Below are 9,120 nucleotides of genomic sequence, written 5' to 3'. Positions count from 1 at the left end.
GAAAATTTGCCAAACACATAGATATTAGGTACTTTGCAATGTTGGACAATGTGGACGAATACCACATTATGTCTGATCACCATATGAAGTAGTGGCAATCTAGTGGAGTGGATTTGCAATATTTAATTGTGTATATTTAAGTCATCACGTGCCACAAGTGGCCAGTGCTATTGAGGGGATAATGCTCACTCCAAGCAGAATCCGAATGGGTAGCATTGGACTGTTTGATGTACGTAAAGTGTTGGGTGCTATGGGGCCCACCTTGATGTACCATTTTCCACGATGGTGTAAGTGTTGGCATTTGATTGTAGTAGTACATAACGCCCAGTCTGAAATTCATTTGCATCCCTTGGAAAATCTAAACAAGCCCACTCAGATATCCCATGGGATCGTAGCATCCCACTAAAAGCCAAACAGTTCACGACCGGTCGTGGGATAGAGGTCTATACCACTATCCCACGACAAACCACTGTAAGTCATAAATGATGAGATAGTCGTAACTCCATCCCATGTAATCCAATCCAATTCACCAGCCCAAACACGCAGTTAGGGTTTTATACTATACGATTTGATTGTAAGTTGTTCATCTCTTGTAATTTCATTTTCATAGTGGATTGCTTGTCACTTTGTGTTATGATTTTTTCCCACAAGGGTTTTTCTTTGTAAATCATTGTTTTCTCTATGCATGCTCAGATTTTCTATATTTATGCTTGTTTAGTTCACATCTGGGTCATGTCTGGGTGATGTTTTCATGCCCAATAGAAGATATATCACAAATCCCGACAAACAACACATGTGTCGGAGATGTTGATTAAGTGCCTTTAATTTTGTGTAGAGAAATCTCGTCTTCGGTCCAACCGAATTAAGGGCGGATTCTCAAAGAGCAAGCTATCCCATTTTGCACGTTTTCGGTTTGACTGAATGATTGTGAGTCGGTTAAGTTCAATCCAACCAAAGGCCTCATGGTTTGACCGACGGTATGCGTAAGTGTGGGTTTTATTTCATAATCTTGTGGAGAGGTATATAAATACCTTGTTAAGTGTGATTGGAGTTAAGTAAGATGTGAGAGCCTGCTAGCCAAAGGTTTTGAGGGAAAGTTAAGGTTTCTAATATAAGTTATTCCATCTCTTGTAACCATCTTCTGATTATAATGGATTGATCGTCGCTTTGTGCCATAATTTTTTCCTACAAGAGTTTTCTATGTAAAATTTGTGTGTTTTCCATGTTTTCTTGAATTTTTTCTTTTTTTATTGTTTGTTTGATTTGATCTAAGGTTGCTTTCGTGCCTAACAAAATATACAAGCCACTCATCAAGTAAGGGACACTTTGAACATTCCATATGTGAAAAATTACTCATTAATGTAAGCATTGAAGTTTTAGACTTTTTATCTAAGTGTTCATTTTTCTTCTTTATTTTTTGTACAAGTTCGACTTGGTTCACCAACAATAAAATTACTTTTGGTTCACACTATGTTCAGTTAACACAAAAAAATATAAGAAATTTATATGGTTTGCGCTTCACGGATGAGCCCCGGTCGAAAACACTACTTCTCAAAAGGATTACTGTCCTAATAATATTTTAGCTTTAAAAAATAAAAATAAAGTCTCTTGAGTAACCTTAATTCAACCCTATAAACAATATTTATATCCCATGCAAAATACCAAAAATACTTTATTTTAGTTTGATGATATCTTCAAATAAGTCTCATATCACTCGGATAAGCCCCTCGTCTTGTTAGCGCAGTATCTATAACTTATACCATTCTATAAAAAACAAGATATCTATCACAATGCGGACAGATTTGTCTCCTTTGGTTGGCATTCAATATAAACGTGGCATGTGAATCGGTACAGATAGTCTCCACTGCAGTTCTACTGAGAATGGATTATTACCTAAAAACTGCATTGTTTTGATGATCCTAACCATCTAATTATAAAGTTATGAAAAGGATGTTGAACTAATCTGATCAACAGTCCAAATTCAATGGATGGTATCAGACCTTTAAGATTGATTTGAACAGTGCCATTCTCCATCCATACTGGGGCCCTAGATTTGGATGGCCTAGATCACCTACATGCAAGACATGTGTACATGAAATGATTTTCCATTTTTTTTAAAAATGACCTGGATTAATTGGTCCATCAAGTCAAGAAAACCCCTTCCTCTTACTTACATGGCATGAGAGAGAGGGGGGGGCATCACATTAAACTGTAAACCAAAGGCTGTTTATTAGAAAATCTATTCTCATTTTTATGTTTGGTGGGAAATGTTAGAGTTAGAAAATCTATTCTCATTTCCTAAAATTCCCAAGATGGGTGTAGGCTAGGTCCTTGCCTGCAGGCTTGAGCTGTCTGCAGCTCTTCCTCCAGCCTGCTGGACCGGCTCTCTTCGGTGCTTCGGCTTGCCTTCATCTGTCGCTCTTGCTCTCCCAGTTGCTGCCTTGCCTTCCCTTGGCTTTCTTTCTCACTTTTTTCTGATTAGCCTTGTATAGATCTCATATGATAGGCTGGGTCCAAATCCTTTTTGTCAGGCCCAGCCCGAAAGGCTGTATATCCTTGTTCATTTATATATTGGTAGTGGCATCATCCTACCTTTTTTTGAAAAACAAAAAGAAAAAAAAGAGTTGGAATTTTAGGAAATGAATATATTTTGTTTGATTGATAGACTGAATTTTTAATAAAATCTTAGAAAACCCTGAAATTTTACTTAATTCTCTAAATTTCCATTTTAGATGAGAATTTGGTGTAACTGGCCATATGTGAGGCCACCATGTGTGTATGACATCTAACCTGATCAAAAGGTTCACTCCACCGTTAAAAATGGAATGTCCAAATCAGGCCGGTACAATCATTAAGAAAGCCGGACCATAGAAAACATAGTTCTAAAAGTCGATGACTCGACTCAAAACTTAGCCTGATCAACTCAATTTGGCTTCGCATGGTCTAAGTTATCCTAGAAACTTGGTTTGTGCAAGATGCAAGAAAGCAGACGCTTTATGCCAAAAGCACTTCAACTATTAATTTTAGACATTTTATATTGTTTAATCATAAAGATTTAATATTTAATGTTGTAAATATATTTACTTTACTTTTCTTAAGCATGGAGGCCAGTCAAATGAGGACTCTCTAATAACGACTTGATCCATTATTTGAGTTGATTCAAGTTAGTAAATTTTCAAGCCTAGCCTGACTTTTGAGCTTTTAAACAATTGTCATCGTCGTCATCTTAGCTTCGATCTAAATAATTGGGAATGATTACATAAATCTCATTATGATGTTTCACTTTATAGAGGCCAAACCTTCATAGCACTCTAGCATGAGTTTAGAATATCATATTCACTTTCGTAATGAATTAATACCAACTGCTAACTTGATGTAATTTTTCTCCCCTAATAAAGCTTGGAACTAACAATGAAAGCACAAATTCTAACATATTCAAATGTAGTTTGGGTCCTACCCCCCACCCATTTCTTGCTGGAAACGGACAAGAGCTCTGAATGGCCACCGTAATGTATGGGTTTTATTCACACCGGCCATCCACTTCTCCGTGGCTTTTAAAAATAGGACCAAAAGTTAGGCAGATCCAAGGCTCAAGTCAACCACACCACAGGAAGCAGCGGTGATAATGCTCCCCACCGTTGAAACTTTTCTAAGGACCATCATAATGTTTATTTTCCATCTAACTTATTTATAAAGTTACGTGGACATAGATGAATCGAAAACACAAATATCGGTCCAAAACTTCCATGGCCCCCAAGAAGTTTTCAACGGTAAGAGTTTAAACCCCATCGTGTTGTCCACCCATGGCTTGGATCTGCATCAGTTTTAGGCCTATATCTTGAAATGATACAGCAAAATGGATGAATGTTGCTGGTTAAATACATACATCATGGTGGCCACTAGAAGCCTGCAATCCACGACAGGCGCTATGTAATAGACTATTACATAAAAGGTTGATTACACTTCCAGTAGTCTTATGCACAGGTTAATTTCAATCCACGGTGTTTTTTTTTTGTTTTTTTTTTTACTATAATAGAAAATGATGGATAACCACCTAAAATATATAAGTTTTACATGCATATGAATAATTTTGAAACCAATATAAATACATTTTTAGGTAGGTATGACCAAATATTGTAGTTTAACATTAACATAAAACAGTTGTAGAGCATTCTCTCTCTCTCTCTCTCTCTACACACACACACACACACATATATATATATATATGGAAATAGTTCTCTGCGGTCGAGCTATGGCCCCATCGTGATGCGTGTCTAACATGTTCCCCATCAGTCAGATGCACCATTCCATGGTGGGCCTTGGGCTTAAAAATCAAGTCAATCCATGACTTGTGTGGGCCACACCACATACAATAGTAGAGAGGGGTTACCCTCCAATTAAAACATTCATAATCATTTATTAAGCCCATCGAGATGTGGTTCACAAATTCAGACCATCCATGGTGTGTGTCCCAATTGGATGAGGGGTCAAACCAAGTTTCAGATGAATCTAAATTTTAGGTGACCTTACCAAGTGCTTTTATATGTTTTAAGCATGTCTTCACATGATTTTAGATAGTATAGCCCACCTAAGTTCTGTATACAGCTGATCCATCAAATGCACAGGGTTGATGTTCGACACACATCACGATGGGGCCTGCACAACTCGACCTCATGGGAAGTTCCCATGAGGTCGACCGCATAGAACCATTGATAGTTTATGGATGGTTGTCCATTGTTTCTTTGGTGGGGCGCACTGTGTTGTGTATGTTCCATCCATCCCATGCATACCATGATAAATGGATTAGTAAAAAAATGTGGCATATGCAATCATTAGGTAAGCCACGCATGAAAACAAGTAACAACTATTCAAAAACATCTAAATTCATGTAATGGCCCGCATGTGAGTGGATCGTCTTCACTTTCAGGGTATCCAACTATCACAGTTGGATAATCCTGTTAGACAGATCAATGCCATAACATCTAGGCCCAGGCCCATAGAAATGTATGATTTAAGCCTGCCCAGACCGGCCCATTTGTTTTAGCCAACCTAAAAGCAAGGCCCAGTCTAAACCTCTGGGCTTAGACGACAGGTGATCTCACCCGTGGTGGGTTAAGCTTGGAGGCATCAGTCATGACCCACCATGTAGATTGGCCAAAAGGCAAACATAACGGTGTTTGGACAAGCTAGAATTTAAGGATTTCCCCAGATGGACGGTTAAGATGATTCCGATCATACATTGTATTGAGGATTTGCTTACATCCTTCTCGCTTAACTATGCATTGGCCATCTGGAGCGCGGATTAGGTGAGTCCCAGCCTCACAGGTAACAATTTAGTGGGTGAGTCCCTACCGTTGGGCCCACCTTGATGTATGTGTTGTATATCCAATCCATCCAATAGTTTTTTCAGATCATTTTAGTGCATGGTCTAAAAAATGAGGTGGAATAAAATCTTAAGTAGACCACACATAAGGAATTGAATGCTCACCATTAAAAACTTCTCGGGGGTCACAAAAGTTTTAGATCAAACTGATATTTGTGTTTCCCTTTGTCCAGGTTTGTGTGACCTTATCAGTTTGGATGGAAAATAAACATTATGGTGGGCTTTAGGAATTTTTTAATGATGTGATTTCATTGACCAATATTTCCTGTGGTGTGGTCCACTTGAGATTTGGATATGCATCGTTTCTGGGGACATAATCTAAAATGATCTTGGAAAACTGTTGGACGGAGTGGATATACAAAAAATACTTCAAGGTGGGCCCCACGGTCAGGGAATCTCCCGTTATGTTGTTACCCCCGACTCACCTAATCCGCGCCCCTTCATCAGGAGAACACGTGGTTTTTAAACGGCCACCAACCCGTGATAATGCCAGAGAGGTAGACTGTTTGTAACAGCCAACCATCTCCACGTGTGGGCCCCATGAGGCGATTCACGTTTGATGACCTTCTAAAACAAGGGCTAGACTCCCATTTCAGTTATTCAATAGTTAGAAAGTGGCTGTATCCGATCCTCCTCACAAGTGACACAGATGTAAAGCTATCCATACCATCCAACTTGTGGGGTCCCATTATGGATGTACCACGTACTTAAAATAAACTGATCAAGCAATCCTAACCATTCAATTAATGGCTATCAAATCAAAACGGTAAACGGTCCAAATTTTATTATCTTCTCATTGCTTTTATGGTCCAGCCATAGTTGGTCAGTGATATAGATGGCTTGGATTGCCATTTAACCATGCCATGTGTACGTTTGAAGAGTCACCAACTTTTCTAAAGTAGCAAAAATCAACCTAAGAGTCTAACCCCATAAGATAAGGGAGATCAAGGAGCCAGGGTTAGGGTTAAGGTTAGGGTTTTGCACCAGCAGGTGAGGTTAATTTGGGGCAACCCATGAACTAGGGTTGAAAGTTGGGCGGGTTCAACCCGACTGATCTGTGACTGACCCGACATTGGGTTGGGCTTGGGCAGGATGTATCGGGTTTGGTCTCGGGCTTGGGCCATACAAACACCAACCCGATAAAACTTGGGTTGGGCTCGGGTTGCCCGACCTAACCCGAACCCGATCAATATACAAGTTCCTTATAAATTGATTATAATGGAGTGCGGATCGTGTGTGTCGAAGGCACATGAAATTCTAATGCCGTCGGGTTTCATTGGTCCATGTCATTTTCGATTACTCAAGCTAACAAGATACGCCAGATTTCTCTCTCCCAAACAGATTGCTTGATACAAAATACGACTTTTAAAGGAGTAATTGTCCTATATATTAGCTTGTTTGTTTAGAAAAAATGAACTTTTTAACTATAAACAACTACATATATAATCAATAAAATTATAGATACAAAAATTAATACGTATATTGAAAATATAATAGACTAATGTAATAATGAAAATATTAGCATATATCTACCCGACCGAGCCCGCTTGGGCTGGGCTTCGGTTGAGCCCAAGGTTGGGTTGGGTTAGGTTAAGGTTGAGCTATGGGAACCTTGGGCTAGGGTTGGGCAGCAACCCGACCCGACCGGACCCAACCTGCCCGACTTTCAGTCCTACCATGAACCAATTCCATCTCACCATTTGATGATGTTGCCTGCCATTCTTGTTAAGCTGCAGGTAAGCGCAGGATAGCATGCTAGTACATGCGCACACATGCTCGCACACCAACGTACATTCCAACACCATTTAGTGGCCCACCTTGATCTTCAATCCAAATTCAATAGAAAGCAATACACAGTTCAAATTCAACTGTGCACTAGTAAATAATGCCAACAAACAATGATAATGAAGAATAATATCATATTCGTTTGCACGTTATCATATATAATAAGGACATTTTTAATCATGCAATTAGTTTTCAAAAGTTGTGGACTTTGGATTTTAAATGGGGTTACGGGTATTTAGGTAATTTTAATTTATTGACATGCTTAGCAATTAATGATTTAGATTTTACCCATTCTATATCACAAATGGTGTCAATTTTACCCAATTAAAAAGTATTTATGTCATAAGCATACATGGGAATAGCCCAATCCCTTTTCTTAGGGCTTGCCTATTGAGCCTGATCTGCCTCCACAGGCAATTGTGTTATATATATATATATATAAAAGTTATTATTTTCTCGCTATATATATATTTTTAAAACACATGTACTCACACCCCTACAGACACCCAATCACTCACACTACAGTGGGATTTCACTACAATGGATACTCGAACCCATAACCTCGTGTTTTCGGCTCTAAATCCCACCTCTCTTTTTCCTATGGCCGAGGCTATTAAAATATGCCCGAAGTCTAATCAAGGCTATAAGAATAGGCACCTAGACTCAAGATATACAAACACACGCTGTGCTCAAACACCCATGCACACATGCCGTAGTCAGATTTCATCACCTATGGATGCTCAAACCAAAGTTCCCGTGTTAAAATGCCCAAGAGTTTACCACCGAGGCAAGGACTCAAACCCACCCTAGACCCAAGATATCACGTCATTTGAAATTAATCAATTAAATGAATAATCAAATTATCAAAATTCATTATTTATTCTATAATTCCTTGTCAATTATCAATTATTGGTCATCGAGAATCATGACTGATTTAGATTCTTATTTACGGATAGATATAACCTCCCTTTAACCTCTTTCAAATAAATTGAAGTGATCAAAATTTGTCTATTTGATTTTGTCACCTAAGGATTCTTAAGAAGTTGTCCAATTTTTCAAACCTATTTAAAAAATATTTTGGGTTTGGATGAGCCATTTTAGACCCTACTTATAAATCAAGTTAGGTTCAGGTCAGATCAACTGCATTGGACCTGTTAAAATTGAGGTGGGTGGGTCCTGGTCTGGTCCAATGAGCTTTATTACTAATATATGTTAAAGAATAAAGAGATGTGATCCAGTGCTCTCCAAGCATTATAAGTTCTCCTAGTTGCATCGAGTCTCATAGCGAGTCCAATCCACTGATCTGGACCGTTCATTATGTCCAATGCAAACTTCATGGGCTATGTTGCAAAAATATTCGCATTTGATCAATTAGCTGAAAATGGATGGTCAAGATCATTTTTCACAAAACAGGTCAAATCAGAAATTTTATCAATCTATTTGATGGGGACCATCATCGACTACTGAAGATTCTTAAGAATCTCTTTTGTTAGGCCATCATAACCATCACATCCATTGCTTGGGAAACGAACGGCCACAGAAAAACAAAGCAACTCAAAGATGGATTAGATCATCCAAACAGTACAATTGTTTTATGGTATGCCGTGAAATGTGTTATGGGCCTGATCAACGGTTCAGATCAATCGATTAGATTGTGCAAATGAACCAATACAACCGAGAGCACTGGAGCTTCTATGCACGCAAGACAGCCGGTTTACACACTAGGCGTGTGTTAAAGCGGCACACGTGTGTGCAATTTAATCCATAAATTCGGGTGGTCCCGATTATGTAAATGGACTTACTTGATACCAGCACAAAGACCCGATGGACCCAATAGGATTCAGATCCGGAGCCCAAAGGACCTGAGCCTAGCAATACCTGGCCGGATCCGAGAAACATTCGGGTTTGGACTCGGGCCCATAATATACATTTGAGGCTGGGCTTAGGCTTCT

This window comes from Magnolia sinica, chromosome 14 (genome assembly GCF_029962835.1).
Source record: "Magnolia sinica isolate HGM2019 chromosome 14, MsV1, whole genome shotgun sequence".
NCBI lineage: Eukaryota > Viridiplantae > Streptophyta > Magnoliopsida > Magnoliales > Magnoliaceae > Magnolia > Magnolia sinica.
This window is presented reverse-complemented; position numbering follows the sequence as displayed.